This window comes from Anticarsia gemmatalis, chromosome Z (genome assembly GCF_050436995.1).
Source record: "Anticarsia gemmatalis isolate Benzon Research Colony breed Stoneville strain chromosome Z, ilAntGemm2 primary, whole genome shotgun sequence".
Classification (NCBI taxonomy): domain Eukaryota; kingdom Metazoa; phylum Arthropoda; class Insecta; order Lepidoptera; family Erebidae; genus Anticarsia; species Anticarsia gemmatalis.
The window spans coordinates 21806888-21824777 of record NC_134776.1 but is presented as its reverse complement, the minus strand read 5'-3'; the positions used below and the strand labels follow the sequence as shown (position 1 = coordinate 21824777).

Here is a 17890-nt window from a genome sequence, read left to right as displayed (position 1 = left end):
AATTTATAAAGGTAATCTGTTAGGATTTTAAATAACATCACGCAAGTTATACATAATTTTAAGTATCGAATCAAATATAATATGACTATTTATTATGACCCAAGAACAACTTCTATCTATACTAATATTATGAAGCTGAAGAGTTTGTTTGTTTGTTTGAACGCGCTAATCTCAGGAACTATTGGTCCGATTTGAAAAATTATTTCAGTTTTAGATAGTCCATTTATCGAGGAAGGCTATAGACTATATATCATCTCGCTGCGACCAATAGGAACAGAGTACCAGTAAAAAACACTAGTATAAAATAAAATTCTTACTGAGCCTCAATCAAATCAAAATTTAAACAACAAGAACAGAATACTTTCTATATCGTTATCAAAGACAATGGATTCTCAAGGGACAGTTTAAGTAGTGTCAATCGTAGGGACCTCAGATAAAACACTAAAAGCCTCCCGTATCGCGGGAGGGTCAAATTGTAGTGTTTTATACCCACCGCGTTTTAGGGTTAAGTGTTAACACTCGAATTATATGAAGTGTTAATGGCCGTTGTGTTTGCATTAATGAAATGTTTTATTGTTGTTCCTTGTTGAGTGTTTATTTCAATGATTGAATCTGTTCAACTATTCTGTGATTGGTTTTTGATTTGGAATTTAAAGGGTTGATGTAGGGTTAGGAAGGCGAGAGTACGAAAAAGTGTTGAGAATTCTTAAATGCTGTAGTATTTTATAGTCTAATAAAATGTTTAAAAATGCCTGTAGAACAGTGACAATGAAATCATGTCGTTTTAAAATTGTTGTCAAAGGAATTTAAAAAAATACTTCGAGACATTCCTGTTACAATTAAAAAAGTATTAAAAGAATTAATTTTCTCATTAATAACCCGTCAGCGCAGGACTTTTAATAAATTTTCGGCGGTGAAATGTTCAGTTGAAAAATTTTGTTGAAGACTTTCTGAGGGCCCACTCGACCGGAGGAAACGGATGCGAATAATTTGATTAATTCAATTACACGAACACAGCCTTCCGATGAAATGTCGCGCGCTTTTTACGAAGGAAATGATTTCAATTTGTTTTTAGAGATGACCAAGATTTTTATGTCTGAGACTTGAGACAACAAGGTTATGTTATTAGAGAATCAAATATATTACCGGTGACGTAGAAAGGAGGAATTATTTCGATAGAAATCGCTTATATTTTGTGGGTTTCCAAAATCACTGACATATCCGTGTCTACTCCATTCATTCCTAAACGATTCCGTTACAACTAAGTTTATTGTAAACCTAATATAATCAATAGTATATATAACTTTTAGTAGTCCCAAGCATTTACTCATATAGCCGCGACCTATTACCGCTTATGATAGACAAAATAACTACCCATAATAAAAAAACGAGCCGCCATAAATAATACCCGTACCTGCCCACAATAACACAATAACAGGGAAATAACACAATAACCTAACCGTAACCGAGTCCTTGGAACTAATTCATATCTGAACCAACGAATCAGAATGGTAAAAAACATAAATTCGCAACCCCTATAAAACTTCACCCTTTCAAAAGATATTCTTTCGTCAACTCAAGGATCTCTTTCCTTAAAAAGGTTCCTTAAAATATATCCTCATAGACCTTATGTCCCGTTCAATATTTTGGCCTGTAAATAATTCAAATAACTTGAGGGAGTGTATTTGCAAGTGAATAAGGGTTGTATGGGGTTGAATGTCTATTTTTATTTGCGTTTCACCCCTTGCCAAATAACCGTTTTGATAGTTAGAGGGTAATTTTGGAAATGGCCGCGATGATGTTCAGTTTTATTGTAACGTGTTACGACTATCGGAAATATTGACTTTTATATTTTGTGTTTCAACCAAATATTATAAGCCTTGGTGTAAAATATTGAGTAAAATCAAATCGGTTTTTCATAAGAATTAAAGGATATTTCTGTTGCAATCTATAATGTATGAAAAACTTACAAAATCGTTTTGGTTACCGATTTCAGAAAGTTAAAGAAATTACAGAGTTAATTAAAGGATTCAAAATTATCACCGTACTCTTACAAAATTTTACTATTTGTTTTTTCGAAATACCCAATAGTTAATAAAAAAAGAAGTAACATAGAATATTTTGTGATCAAAACCACGGTTCCACCTAGTACATCCATAAAATATGTTATAACCGAACAGGGCGATATAAAGGGTGTTGTTATATTTATACACAGGGTGATATTCCCGTGGCCGGCCCTGACACGGCGCGGTGACGTGTGAAACGGTCCCGGCTCTACATTTCATCACTTATATTATATTATGTATTAGATATCGCGAAAAGGGTTGAAAAAGTTATTGGGAAAAGATAATTTAAATCAAAAGTTAATCAGCTATATTTTAACGACTATTTTCAATATTATATTAGAGATAGCTCTTTATGACCTATTATTAACTGATTTCGATCTATCTATGGGCTATAAAAATAAAATATAGTTATGTTCGTATAAAACAACGGATAGATAGGCTTTGAAATCGGACATAAGTGAATACATATCTTAAACTGTAGCATAATCATTCACTAAAGACAATATTTAAAGATAAGTAATAAATGTTCTGTAATAATTAACTAGAAAAACAGACACATAATATTAATGGTCAATTAATTAGACCCTTACACCCCTAAATTCATTTATAAATATCAAATAGATTAACCCTAAAATATTTATTTCGAATAAAAATTACAAATTCATAATATTACGAACATCTTGTAACTCAATTTGCATGGTGTGAAGTAATAGCCGATAAAAATAACTTTATAGCCCGTTAAGGGACGTAGACGCGGCCCATAATTTGATGGGTGGCCGGTTTACGAGCAAACTTCTATTTATGACCGAGATTGTTTGAATTTTATTTATAATTTGATGTTTATACACACTTTATTTTAAGAGTGCGTATTATTTGGTAGAAATTGGAGGATTTAGCAAAATTTAAAAGGCAAAATTGGGTATGACCAAATATAAAGAAGCCCAGAATCGCAAATAAGAATGAAGATCAAGTAGGGTAATTATTATTTTGAGACAAATTTATGAAATTAGAACTTTAAGCTACAATTAATATATTAATCTCTTGTTGAAAACTCCGTAAAGTTAGTTAGATCAGTAAAAAAGTGTATCTTTCGCAGTACTGTCTTATTAATATGTTTGTATCTCGTTTTTTACTTAAAATGTTTCAATAAGCGCCCGTCAATTAATTATACAATTGCTTTTAAATAGAAAAATGCCTTAGTATAAATTTGAAAATCACAAAGTAGGTAGATATCCGCTTACCCTATTAGATAAGTGTAGTCGTAATGATACACCACCATCCTAATTCCCCACTTAGTATTCTTTAACCATAAATAATTAGTCCAATACCCCCTACCACTAGCAAACAATTATAGTCCCGAACATTAAAATATCAAAATCACAACAATTATGGTTTACTATCCTAAAATAACAAATCTGAAACACTATTTCAATAATGAACAAACTAATTGAGAGTAGTAGCGAATTTAATCGCGTTACTACATTAGAAACTACAACTGCGTGCTCCGAATACAAATGTTTTATTACTACCAAATGTAATTGTTTTAGTTTCTGACCAAAATATATTGTACTATCCTGCCCGCGACTACGTCCGAGTGGTTATGAAAGTATAGCTGACCCTCGCAACTTCGCTTGCATCACATAAGAGAGGATGGGTCATAATTTTCCCGTTACTGTAACATTTTTTACTGGTGCTCTGCTCCTATTGTTCGTAGCGTGATGATATAGCCTTTAGTCTTCCCCAATAAATGGGCTATCTAACACTGAACTTATAATATTAGTATAGATAACACTTACATCCTAAAAATAATCCCTATACAACATTTAAATCTCCTAGTAGTAGCAGTAACGGAGTTACATACAAATTATCAAACCTAAAAACCACCCCTTAGCGGTTGAATTTCATAAAATCCAGTTTAAATAAGTACTTACGTCTTAAAAAGAACTGGCATGGAATATTTGAAATTTCTAGAACTCGTAGTTTCTGAGATTTCGTCGTGAGTGAGTGACCTTATCTATAATATATTAATATAGGTTATTAGGTTCGAAACTAATTTCCAAAAAATAAATTTAAGTCTCTACTGTCCCACTGTTGGGCAACGGTCTTCTACCATAACATAGGAGTGGTTAGTCCTTGATAAATTGCGGAATCGGGAACTGCATTCCTTAAAGAACGGTGTTAATAAACTCTTAGGTATGCAATGTTAAATCACGATGGTTTTCCTTTACCGTTAAAACGTGTAATAATTCCTCATTTTATATTAGAAGTTTAATAAATCTAATAATATACATATTTAGTTCGGATGAAAATAAAAGTGTCCAGTAGTATGTACGACAACTTATCAAAAGTTAGACAAAGTGATTTTCGGTATCTGTAATTATTTATCTCTAAATATGTATTATCAATGGAGAGTCTATGTTTGGTACATGGTAGTAGGCGTTGCGCATTTGCGAAAATCAAGTGTAAATCATACACTTCTGCCTATATCTTCGGGTATAACCGTAATGTTGAAGTTCAAGTTGAATTACAACTTCTAGCATTTGATACATCTTCGCTACTGTTACCTTAATTAAAATAACCAAGACCGACTTTTAAATACGCTTCCAGAAAAACCGCTTGGCCACCAATCTATCACCAAGTCCGGTTCAAAGATTGCTTAACTCACGGCTGATCAATCACGAACCGGTTTGTTTTATTAAAATTGTAGTCCTCATATTAATTTTACTACCATTTTTGTAAACGAGAAAGTAAAATGAGATGCATGTGCGAGAGTGCGTATTTTTGATACTTTTTACGGCCAAATACAGAAATATAGAATTACCGTACTCAAATGAAGTGGCCTATTTTAATTTTAAATGTCTCCTGCGTAATATAATATTATTTTTTACCGACTTAAAAAAGAAGATTATCAATTCATCCGTAATTTTTATAACTCTCATCTTTCATTCAAAGATCAAATTTTACATTTAACAAAAGATTATTACATTCTAATAATACACCAATAGATATAAACGGAAACCAAAAATAAATCGAATCATTTTATTAATAAAATGTTCCTACAAGCTGTTGTCACAAGGAAAACGTACTCTTAATCGAGTATACTCGATATATTCGAGAAACCGCGCAGGTATGACAGAATGTATAGAAATCAAAATGCTCTGAATAAAATATAATATACCGTGTATTTTGAATCACATTTCTTGTCACGCAATATAAAGATCAGCAAGACTGTTCCGTTATTATGTGAACCACGTGAAATTTCACTCAGGGATTTTGTTATTTATTTATAATTTCACTTGTTTTTACTATTTTTCAAGTAACTAGTTTAATTTGCGTTCAAGGTATGAATGCCGAAATAAAATTGTTTAAAAAAAATCTTGCTTTTTTTACTTCTAACTGTCCCACAGCTGGGAAAGAGTCTCCTCCCAAGTGAGGGACAGTTAAGCCTTAAGTCATAATCATTATTAAAGTGATTAAAAATTGCCGAGATCACCGGTGGACTCATATTATGACCACGGTACGGTAGGGACCAATGTATGTAATTCGATCGAAACTTTTGGTTAATAAATAAGGTATTGAAACTTTAATTTTATTTTCAATCGCGTTTAAGACCCGTTACATCGTAATTATCACGTGTACTAGTGGCGAGATTTTAAAATTCACCTCAATTAACATCATAATTAGCCCCGAAAGAAACAAAATTATAAACCACGTTTATATATCTCTGCCCACACCTTTTGATAAATCGCGTGAAATGACAAAAATACAATATTCATATTTTTACTGGTCAATTTCATGTCAAAGTTTTGAAATACGGAGGCCTCAGACTTAAGGTCCGCAAGCTGTCAGCAAGACTTATTGCGCCTGGACCGGCTTTGTTCCTCATTTACCGGCGAGGGATACGGTTTTCAAACGTTTTTCCGCCCAATAATTTGAAAAAGAATATACTTTTCTTGAGATAATATAATTTAGTTCAACAGGTCTGAGAGATCTCCGCAAGTCTAAAGGGAATATGCCGTGACGATGCGCGTTCGACGTTTACGAATCCGATATTAAAATAATGTAATGGAGAGATTCCGATTGGATAAAAATTAAAATATTTTCTTTGTTCTTTCTGAGTATTAAAATATGTTTCAATTGATAAAGATTTTTTCATACATAGACACTTTCTAGATCGGAAGGTCTTAAAATTTTACTATTATACATAGTGTAATCTCAGTGTTTTAACGTTTCATTTTTTAAATAGTAATTGTTGAAATTATTCGCAATTAGTATTTTTTTAAAATTTTATATTCCTTTTCCAAACTTTATATTAACTTGCCCTTCACATAATTTCGGAGATTTCCCTTCAAGAATTAATACCCATGTCCCGTAAGAGATTTTTCACCGAAATGCTATGTTACAATTTTAATAAGGTACTTTTCCTTTAATTTTAAAAAACCCAATTATTTATATTTCATTACAATTTCAAAAGGCTTCATTTTACTAGTAATTGTAAAGATAAAATATGACCATTATATTATTTGGCTTATTGAGAAGATAATTTCGCCTTTAATCATAACTTTGTGCGAATTGAAATAGAAACTGTATTTCTTGGAGCAATATCAAAAGATATCATTTAATTACCTATTCGCAAAACCTTAGAATTATTATTTTGGTTGTTCAATGTTTTATTCTATTGGGTTTTGAGGTATATTTTTGTTAGGACAGTTATTTTAAGGTTCAATTGAAAAATATATTTTAATATTTTTACGAATACTACTCTTTTAGAAATAAGAACTGTCTTTCCGATTAAAATAATACTTGTATTGAAGTTTATGATATAATTTTTTGGATTTTATTGCGTTGTATTTAAGTTTGTTCCATTTCTAGGCAATGTCCCTTCTCTATTTTGTTAAATGATCAATGTCAATTTGAGATTATTTAATTTTAGCGCCTAAAATGTATATTTTCCGTCTGCTTTTTAAATTGCAAGACAAGAAATCCTTATTGTTCCTAAATAGTAGTTTTATAAATCAGTTTTGGTAATAAAGATCAATCTTGTGGCGAACATAACACAAATATACAAATCACGCTCGTAAATTACAACGGCCGAAACAACTATAAGTGGTTCACGCGTTTTTATCGAGAATTGAACCCGTTATACTCGGTAATAATATTTCTTTGATTTTGTGATTCTTTTATATTATATGACACAAAATATTTTTTTCTACTTGTAATTTTTTTCCTACTCATTTTATGTTTTTTTTTACTAAAAGCTCAAAATAAGCTCAATTTAACCTTTTCCAATAAACTTTTACCAATTTGACCAAAATTTTTATTTTTTTCATGAAACTTGTAATATAATGTTTCCCAAAATATATTTTTGTTTTGTAAAACATTTTAATCAAGGCATTCAGCTTACACGCCTATTTTCAGAGTGTCAAGTGAAAAATGAGTGATTTATTACAATAACAAAAACACAGGCGCGCCAATGATTGAATGGCGGCTGAATTATTGGAAATTTCTCATAATTTCCTTGCCCACTTCGGTTTTTGAGGTAATGAGTTCGGATATTTTGCGGGAACAAGTCTCCCACGAGTTATGAGACTTGTTATTTATATCAACTCAAATATGTACTTTACAAAGACATTTAAAGCCAATTTTGTAATTTTTTAAGTAATACTTGTCTCAGAATAAAAGTCTTGGTCATTTAAGGCTTTTTCGTAATAAATATAAGTCAAATATTTCATTTCTTTCATAAAAATACAAGACATCGTAATTTTTGTGTCTTTAAAAAATGTGGACCATGTTGCAAGACGAATTTAAGTCAAGTTTGTCATATTTTTACAAAACCGTAAGACACAGTAAACATTTGGATGCAAATATTCAAAATACAACACATTAAATATAATTAAAAACACACAAAGAAGCAAAAACACAAAAATAAATAAATAAAAGCTTTATTTTACCAATTTATTAGTAACAAAAACAGTTAGAGAAAAGGTAAAAAATAACAAGAATACTCACAGAAACATAAACATTTTACAACACAAGATATTAGAACAAGAACAACTGAAATCATATTAAAATTCACTTAACACAGAATCGATTAACACGCTTGTTTTCGTCGAAGAAACAGCGTCGGAACACGAAAATAAATCGCACAATCTTAAATTCAAATAGACTTTACCCATAAAATAAACCAACAACCGTAAAAAAATCCCAAGTCAAAGAAGTAGCAAAAAAAAATTAATAAAAAATCGGGAAAAATACGTACCTAAATAGCACGAAGAAGAAAGCGAAGTGGAGTTGTAAATATACGAGGATATCGCGCGAAAGCTTGTGTGAAGTTAGTCGGGCCGCACGGAGAAAGACGCGTCCGCACAGCAGGACCGCGAGCGCGCGATAAGAGAGCGCGGTCGGCCGCCCCCCCTCCTAACTGTTGCGCGGCGCATGCGCGCGGCGCCGCTCGACGCTCGCAGGATCGCCGCACACCTGCCGACAACACACCACTTTATTGTCTTAATGTGGACCCCGCCCATTTGTTAAATGTCACCTTCAAGCACCAGATTTCAGCTACAACTTTGAAAAGATTTTCATTTACAGATTTGCCTAAAAAGTAGTCAAATTGTCTTAAAATAGGTATTATTAGTTTAATTTCCGGTCCTACCGACCATTTATATAATGCAAATGTAAACTAAAATTAAGAAAAATGGTAAATTATTTTTTTTATTACAATTTTGTATATACAAAAATTTATTCGGTACTACCAGATTGCCTTAAAACAAACAAAGTCCAATGAAATCAATTCTTCTTCGGAAAAATTAAACTAAGAAGGATAATATTGACTCTCATTTCACATATTTTCTTGTAATAAACTCAATAAAACATAGAAACCTAATTTAAATCACGTTATTATAATGGCCGAGGGACATCTGCCGTCGCTGACAGATATCTACGGAACATTCAACAGTTAAACTTCTAATTAAAAATGAACTAAGCGAATAAAAGCCTGACTTTCAAAGTTAAATAACATAACTAAGTTACTTTTATTGACAATAAAAGGAAAGTTTCCGTAGAAAAAGTGTACAAATAAGTATATTTTACGAGCGACAATATTAAGGAATAACGACTAAATGAGATGATTCTGAAGAAAAATTATTATGATATGCTAATGTTTTGCGCCTTCTGTTACTTTTTAGGGAACGACAAAATATATTATTTTTACAAGTTTTTTAGTAAATAATTTGATTCTTTGTTAGTTTTAAAACCGACAAAGTTTTTCAAGTGTGTTTTTTTAAAAGATGAGTAAACATTGTAGTATTAATATAATAAAGCCCTTTTTCTGGCATCCTTTGGAAAAAATCTTTCTAAGACATCATTTTCCAAAATGATATAAAACAAAGTACATGTGTGATCCACGAAAAGTAATTTCCGATCTTTTAGGAACTTAATCGTGTAACTTTGGTAAATGTGGGAATAATTATGTTATATGCATTTGTTATGGTTACGCTAAAGTAAAAAATTATATTGCTTCGCGCCGTTAACTTATGCCAAGTAATTTTAATGTCAGTTACAAAATACTTAGACGATAATAATTCTGTAGCGCGTATAATTTTGAACACAGATCAGCACTTTGAAGAATATTTTGGCACGATTATAATTATAGTGGCTTACGCGGGTCTGTCACGGAGGGGTTTGGCACAGGGCAGACAGATTTGGAGAGGAAGCCTTTTGAACAGCAGTGGGACACGTAAAGGAATAACAAAAAAATACAGTAGATATCAAATAGTGAAAACAAAGACGATTAAATCGTAACAAATTACAAAATTACACTTATGAAAAATACCATCATAAGAAGCGAAGAAACCTTGGTACTCGAAATACATTCAGAAAATTGATTGCAAACACATTTAAGACTCATCGAATATCGTCTTGGGCACAAAGGCTGCCGGTCCTCGCAAGTGGTGCATTCAAGGGAACATCCAATATTGGCCGGGTCTCCTCCCTCTAATGCAATGTGCAACGGACTGCGCCTCTGTCAATTATAGACCACTAGCCAAATTGAAACTGTAATATGTTTATTGCAAATTGTTTGTATATATGACAAGATGTATGGATGAATGAGGCAAGATAAGTTTGTAAGGATCGTTTCAAATGACGTTTTTTGGACTCTGCCTACCCCTATGGGAAAATGGCGTAATATGTATGTTTGTAAGGTAGGTATCTATGGAATGTGTATGAATGTAAATATCTTTTGGACAGATCACTCACAGTCATCTTATTCTAAACTCAGTAGAGCTCGCTCTGTGATCTCCAGGTAGCTGATAAAATAATGTATGTACCGTGGTGGTAGTCACAGTTTTAGATAAGAATTCATTTTGTACTCTAGGAAGAGAAAATTTTTCTTGTATTTTGTGCTGTATTTTTTTTGATTAGCTTAATATACTTAAGAAAATGCTTGTCCGTCTGAAACTAGATAAGTAAGTAACATACGCAAAATGTATAACTACGTTGTTAGTGTAACCCGAGCTCAAAAATTACAAAATGTCTTGGATAAAAAAATACGTTTATAAAATCGTAGTTGATCTGGACTTTTATCTATCAGTGAAAAAGTAATATTTGTAAATTAAATTTCCTTTTTCAGTCAATTCTGTAAATAGCGTGACTATTACCGTGTAAGAGCACACGATTATCAAATAATAGCCGTGTAAAAGGTTGTAAAGTTTAAAGTTCGCGTGTCGGCCGCTAGGTGGCGTGTTACAGGAAACTGTAGCCATTGATTACTGTTCAAACTAATTTAAAGAAAACTCATATTTCACTTTTATTGTTTTCCGTTATTACGTTCCGTTTGTAAAGTTTATGTTAAGGATTGAAGACTTGAACAAGTTTAGACTATATTGAAGATTTGTCTTGAAATATTATTCACCACATATCTACATACAAATCTATACTTATATTATAAAGCTGAAGAGTTTGTTTGTTTGAACGCGCTAATCTCAGGAACTACTGGTCCAATTTGAAAAATTCAGTGTTAGATAGTCCATTTATCGAGGATGGTTATAGGCTTATTTCATCACGCTACGACTAATAGGAGCGGAGTAGCAACGAAAAATGTTACAAAAACGGGTAAATTTTGACCCATTCTCTCTTATGTGACGCAAGCGAAGTTGCGCGGGTCAGCTAGTATAAAATAAAGCAGTTTTCACATTGAAATGGGCAGAGACTACTAAATAATACTGATGGAGCGTACAGGTTGACAAGGCACGACAAAAGAAGCATTCTTTTCATTGCTACTTATGATACTTTCATGTCCAAAACCGATACATATCGACACACTTATCTACCTAATTCGGCAATTATGACACCGCTTATAATTAAAATCAGCACATAATCTTTGCAATCTTTAATAAAGAATATAAAAAAAATGTTCTAGCGTAGATATAAAACCACGTTATAAAAATCAGGGTTTAAAGAGCTACTTTAAAAATCTGTTGTCTCATAAAACTGTGTAGAGCTCCTCGGTAAGTGTATAACACAAAACTTGCGCAAATAAATGGACTCCTCACAAATTGTCCAAGTTTCACACATTTTTAACTTAGAAGGAGCACTTTTAAAAAGATTTAGTTGTTACAGCATAGTTAGTAGACAATTGTTATTTGAACAATTTAAATTATCATGACCTATACAGTGTGCAGTGATAGCCGAGTGGTTTAAGTTGGCACCTCCCACGCAAGTGGTCGCAGGTTCGAATCCGAGGCAACACACCAATGACTTTTCGAAGTTATGTGTGTATTAGAAATAATTATCACTTGCTCTAACGGTGAAGGAAAACATCGTGAGGAAACCTTGCATGCCTAAAATTTGTTTAATACATTTATTGAGGGCATGCAAAGTCCCCAACCCGCACTTGGCCAGCGTGGTGGACTCAAGGCCTAACCCCTCCCCCTCGTTTGGGAGGAGACCCTTGCCATGCAGTGGGACAGACATGGGTTATTAAAAAAAAAAAAAAAAAAATGACCTATACATATACTGTCTGACTAATAAACGTTGTGTGCTGTAGCGTGATTATGTACAACCATCGAGCATCGACAACCGGCTATCGAGAAAGTAGGAAAAATTGATCAGCGCCTTTAACGTATTTTTGCAGACCAATGTTCTTCAAAAAGAGCCATTTAAAAGTGTATCTTATGACCAGGTCTAAACCGGCGGCAAAACCAATTATGAACCCAATCGGCACAAGCTGAGCAAGTGAGTCGAGTCGTTTTGTTGTTTGTCAAATATTGCTGAACCGAATATGCCGATCCGAATATGTGTGTAGCAGCTTCCCAAAATACCGTCTCAGCTTGAAACAATGCTCTCATTGCAACAATATTCTCAAGACTATTGAGCTTACATTGTAACGCAAAGATATTGAATCGGCATCCACGATTATTAAACAGTAACAATGAAACTGGCCATTTCTTTTTAATTAAAATTAAATCGACATTGTATTCTAGGTTGAATCGTTGTAATTGAAAATAAATGAAACAAAAATCAGTTGAAGGTAGAATATGGCACGTAGTTTGAAGGGTTTCGTACCTAAAGGGTAATAACGGGACACTATTACTGAGATTTCGCTGTCTGTCACCAGACTGTATCTCATGAACCGTGATCAGTTGAAATTTTTACAGATAATAATTTATGATGGCAAAAAGTATCTCAGTTTCTTAATATTAACACACTGCCCTATTTAATCGCTAATTACGGCTCTTTTCAGTCCCAACAATCTTTTCAGTCCTTCTATTCATAGTAAAGTAATGATATAGGTCCTATTTACTGTGTTGCCAATTGCGATTTAGGAACATTGCATCCCTTCAGAAACTATTTTGAACTATGCAATGCTTCGTATAGATAGATCAATCAATTTAACCCCCAAGTACCATGACCTGAAGTTAGCAATGACTGTAATTAAGAATGACTTGACACTATCGCTGCAGAGAACCACTCAACTAAGCTATTCTTATACAGCCAGTCTTCCGGTCAGTTATCCAAAGATAGACATGTCGATTCTTATTAACTGGCAAATGCAACTAGCTATTGACATCTTACTAGTAGAAGAGCTAAGAATACGCTGGATACCGTGATACTGTAAAGGCTATTCTACAATTATTTCAAAAAGATTTTGTGTTTTTGTATCTCTAAAATCTTGTATACATAAACTTCATCAACAGCCTAGCCTTTGTTTAGCTATGTTGGAGCCGGCTTCCAGTCTCACCGAATGCAGCTGGATACCGGTATTTTACATGGAGCGACAGCCTATTGGACCTCCACAATCCAGTTACCTGATTATAACAGTTATCACGATACCCTTCGGTAGACTGGTCGTCAAACTTTCAAGCTTCTGACTACTATTATTAACGGCTGTCAAGTAGCTTATATATTACATTTCCCCAGGTGCCATAATCTAAGAATTCGTCTGCAATAGGGCTAAGGTTTAGTACGTAAATATTTTAGCGAAATTAAATTAGCTACAGCGTGAAATAAATATAATCTACCCTAGAATAGCCAACTTAGTGCTTATAAATGCATCATGAGAACCAAATATCAATAATGCAAGCCTTAATAGCGCTGACGTCATGAATACTGCCCACACTAATGCATCACGTGAAATTTTAACATTTCACTACAAATATATTTTGACTTCTGAATTTATTTTTAGCCTGTCTTCCGTCTACCAGTGATTGTATTTTAAAATCTGTAATGGATATTCCGTGTTGCGAAGGATGTATTTATTCATATTATTTTATTATCATAGACATGGTACGCTAAAATATTTTACGGATACAAAAGTAAATCAACTAAAGATAGACTTTACAAATTTACAATTTTAAAATGCGAAAGCCTGTCAGTTATGCTATTAAAACAATGAACGATGACATTTTGCATGCAAGAAGTTGACTAGCCAGTTTAAATATTGGCTATATTTTTGTCAAAGATGGCTAGAGTCTAAAAAGGGGTTGAAAATTAACACACGAATGAAGCCTTACGGGTCAATTAGTTGACATTTGAAAGAGGTATCACTGACTGCCAGTGTAAGTGTCCTAACAGTGTACTCTCAGGTTAAAGCCTGGGGTACTTACTCTAAGGAGTATGTAACCCTTTACAATCCTTACCCACTACTGGGTAAGCATCTCTCCTCAAGTATATATCAGTTGTCTTTCTTCCAAACTATGTTGGAGTCGGCTTCCAGTCATACCGGATGCAACTGAATACCAGTGTTTTACAAGGAGCGACTGCCTATCTGACCTCTACAACACAGATACCTAGGTTATAATACGATACCCTTCGGTAAGCATCTCTTCTCAAGTATAGAGTCTCAACTCTTAGTCCATTTCACCGTACATATTGTGAACTGTTTTCAAACAACCCACAGTCATGTTCCCTCTTTATCGTCCTAATAACTAATTTCCAAACCAAATGTTGGCCCACAAGTTGGAGTGGCCACAATTATTATAATATTTAAATGACCTTCGCAACTGAAAACACACCAGACCCGACCCAAACAGAAAAGGCCGAAAGATTTAAAGTTGGTAACATTTAATTCATATAATATTGAGTGGCGGGCGGACCAATAGGGTTACTTCATCAATTCTGTTTAATAGACCCGTCATTTTATCAAGCCTAGTTCACATTAGAGGATTTACTAAAAACAGATAATCGTAATAGTCGCAGAGTTTGCTACAAAGGCCCTCGAGCATATGGCCTTAAAAATGTACCTAACGAAATACCAATTTTTCGAACGAAGTTTTCATACAAAATTTGACAATAATCGGCTGTCGCCTGTCGGCTACACACAAAGAACTGAATTTTCTCAATCATAATTTTCCCTCCATTCAAAAGATCACTCTTTTAATGGCTTACTTCACTAAATTAAAATTGTCACGGAAATTATAGCATCAGCTCCTATGCTACATAGTGCTCAGTAATATTAAACTTAACATTTTTTTACTCTGTAAAAAAGTAATCGTCAAATATTGACACTTATACCATAGTCGTTACAATTACTGAATCTACCACTAGCTCGGAAAGGGGGTAGAGCCTTATCGAAAGATTACACTTAATAATGATACTTAAAATGGGCGATTGCAAGCATTTGTCCTTATGCACTGGCCCTACTGATAGAAGCGCGATTCCCGCCACGGGTCCATTAAAAATTGTGGCCGAACATTTCCGTCCAGTCCCCTCGAACAGAGATTAACTTTCATACTACTTCATGTAAATTGTTACAATCTGTTCAACTAATTCATATTGTCGGACCTCGTTTGTTAAGTAGTTTGAAAAGTTACGCTTTTGCATAGATGAGCTAGGTTATTGTAAGCTTTCCACGAATTGGTGTTTTTAGATGTGTGATGGTAAACAAATGATACAATAAAGGCATGAATTAAGCGTGTGAATTAGGACACATAAGTCTATGACCGCAGAGAGTTAACTAAAATACTAAATTTTTAAATACATTGTCAACTAAAGAAGAATGTATTTCTTCAAATTTCAGAATCCGTCTGAAACTTGTATGCGAGCGGAGCCGTAGAGATTACCGAGTCTATACTTCTAGTATAAATTAAGGGCAACATATTATGTGTATGTAAGTGTGTTTATTACTTTTTCACGCAAAAACTACAGCATAGATTTTCATGAAATTTAGTACAGATATAAAAGAAAGGTTAACCTATGATGATATAGTTTATAACCTAGATGAACTCATAGAATACTATTTACACCGGTAAATGTATTGACGCGCATGAAGCCGTGTTCAGGAGCTGGTTTAATAATGAAGAAAGCCCGCAGCCCGCAAACAATAAAGAGTTTCTTCTATAAAAATGTTATATTTAAAGGCTTCTAGGAAAGACTAATGGTCGACCTAATAAAGGTTTTAAAAATAAAGCTGGACTGAAGAAAGCGGCTAACGGCGATGTCAGCAAGACAGCGGATAGTGAAGCCTCGAGATACAGAACAATAGGAATCAATAAGCTTCTAATGGCTATATTGACATCACTCACTTACGGAGATAATGAACTGACACTCTTTCTAACAAACCTATTATACTCAATGCTGTGTTTCTTTTATGGTGTATTTTCTTTTAAAAGGTACTCCCACGTGGAAAACTTCGTGTCGTCAATAGCTACAAGGAATTTCACGTAAGTATCTCAGTTGACAACAATTTGAAAGCCACTATTCTGTGCACTGTTTTCTCCCTTAGATTATAGTGATTAACACGTTACGTCTAAACAGCAATGTAATAGTGACTAGCAATTTGACGTATACTAGTAACTAAGATGTCATACGTAATACGCTTACAGGATTGTAAAAGTTACATTATGTGAGGCTTAGGACTTCTTGCAAGCAAGGTTAAAATGTCGTAGGAATACATTGGTCATTGTTCATCACGCTGGTCTAGAGCGGGTTAGAGACTTTTGAGTCCCTTCAATAAATGCGTGACACATTTTTAGACATACAAAATATCATAGAAATTCTTCTTTTTTGGCGCGGTCATTTGGATGGGCTCGTGACCGGTGTATGTGTAACAAGTGGTATTTGAACTGAGCGTCTCCGTGCTTCGGAAGGCACATAAAAAGTCGGTCCCGCTTGTTGTCAATTAAGATATCAGTCGTTAAGCCATGTCAAAGGCCTTTCAGGCGGCTTGAACAACTTTGACTCTAGGTTGACCACTAGCCATACAATAGTCTATTTTTTATCTATTGTAGAACTTGTTTACCGGCAGAAGTTACAAAAAACAATCACCATTTCAGAAAACTTAAGGCGAAATTGTGGCAAAATCAAAAGTTATACATGAAAGTTTGGTCGGAGGCGAAGTTAATTAAAAACAAGTAAACATTCTAACACAAAGTTTGTAAGTTCAATTGAAAGAGTTGTGCCCTTATTCCTGGAGGGAAATACTGAGAAAATGCTTATATGAGTTATAGTTTAGAGAATAACTACAGTTATAATTAAATTATAAAAATTGTTACATAAAATACACACACACACACACACACAATTATACCATGAAATATCATATATACGAGTATATAAACAATATTTAAGAAACTGCGTAGATAATTACGTGTCAGACACCTTAAGTTAGTAAGAATGGGTACAACTGCTTCATCATTATCATTCACACTAAGTATCGATTACGATTGAATGCAAGTCTACACTTAGAACGATGGCTGTAATGTTTAAGTTAACTCGTTTTTATTAATTATGTTTTTTTTTTTTAATACTTCTTAATACGGCATATGCCTTTCGTTTGAAGCCTAACAAACAATAAAATCCAACTAACTTGCTATGTGCTAGCTTATTAATAATGTTTCATATAAAGTACCTAAAATGGCGTCTTTTCTAACATAACCGTTAATATAATATAACCGAGCAAATTCACAGAATCCATGATAACTTATCAGACGAAAGTAAAATTTTTCTGAGAAATTCGAACACTCGCAAAGTAAACTGAATGATAAATACATGAAAAAAAGTGCTTTTTAGTTGAGAAACGTTCCCGGCATTTTGTTCCCACTTTCAAGATAATGCTTATCTAAATATTTTCATGGTACGATGGACCCACCCCCTGAAGAAACGTGTTACTGAAAAATGTATCTATACTTAGCACTTACTTGGAATACTGATCAATATCATAAACTTATGAACGATTTTGAAAGCCTTATATTGTGTAAGAAAAGTATTTTTTCATGAGCTTTGTCTTTCTTCCAACTATGTTAGACCGCGTTCGAGTCTCACCTGATGCAGCTGAATACCAGTATTTTACATGGAGCTACTGCCTATCGGACCTTCAGAACCCAGTT

The 17890-nt window shown here is 33.6% G+C and overlaps 1 protein-coding gene across 3 annotated transcripts in view; it reads right to left on the bottom strand.

The window, feature by feature from the left end:
* LOC142986077 (adenylate cyclase type 6) overlaps positions 1-17890 on the bottom strand; it is a 303314-nt gene that overhangs the window by 238920 nt on the left and 46504 nt on the right. For 2 of the 3 annotated variants that reach the window (XM_076134270.1, XM_076134272.1), the window contains exon 2: positions 8326-8543. The exons of the other annotated variant lie outside the window; for it this stretch is intronic. The gene's annotated coding sequence lies outside the window, so the exon portion shown is untranslated. The remainder of the gene's footprint in view (positions 1-8325; positions 8544-17890) is intronic. 3 annotated transcript variants of the gene reach the window in all.